General features: G+C 59.0%; 1 protein-coding gene across 1 annotated transcript in view; it reads left to right on the top strand.

The window, feature by feature from the left end:
• The window catches only part of BCAN (brevican), a 26,208-nt gene that overhangs the window by 22,067 nt on the left and 3,512 nt on the right, over positions 1-629 (top strand). The gene's annotated exons all lie outside the window — the stretch shown is intronic.

The raw sequence follows: 629 nt of genomic DNA, 5'->3' as shown, positions 1-629 counted from the left end.
TGGAGCAGGCAAGAGGAGAGGGGGCGGCGTAGGGGGGGGGGGGGGGGGGGGGGGGGGGGGTGCGGCTTGCACCCGGGTGACACCATTGGAAGGGTGACACCAAAATGAGTGACAGTCATTTTTGGTGTCACCCCCTCTAAAAATGCCGGGCACTCGGTCATGGGCTGAGAGCCCGACAATGTCAGGACAGGGCCGGGTGAACGTCCCCTCCTCTCTCTGCCGGTGTTCTATCGAAAGCTCCAACTCGTCGAAATATCCAACTACCTCACTGCCGGGTACTTTGCAAGTTGGAGATTTCGACCAGACGGCAAAACAGTCCAAAGAATGGCGGAGCTTCTGTACGGCTGCATTCTAACAATATTCAGCTGGCGGCAAACCCGACGAGCATTCTAAAAAACGCTCTGCGCGCATGCGCACCGCAACTGTACGGCGCTCCGGAACTGTACTGAGCACCGGAAGTGAGGTAGGTGGAGATCTGGATGAGTTGGAGCTTTCGATGGAACACCACCGAGATGGCAGCCGGCAGGCGTCAATTAGACGGCCACGCATGTAAAAGGACGTCATCGCGCACGCGCGTGGTGACGTCACGCGCATGCTCGATGACTTCACGGCGGGGTGCCACCTGGTCT

Source organism: Nanorana parkeri, unplaced genomic scaffold (assembly GCF_000935625.1).
Source record: "Nanorana parkeri isolate BGI_ZX_2015 unplaced genomic scaffold, ASM93562v1 scaffold2621, whole genome shotgun sequence".
Taxonomy (NCBI): Eukaryota; Metazoa; Chordata; class Amphibia; order Anura; family Dicroglossidae; genus Nanorana; species Nanorana parkeri.
Note: the sequence above shows the minus strand (reverse complement) of the source record. Positions and strands in the feature narration are given on the sequence as shown.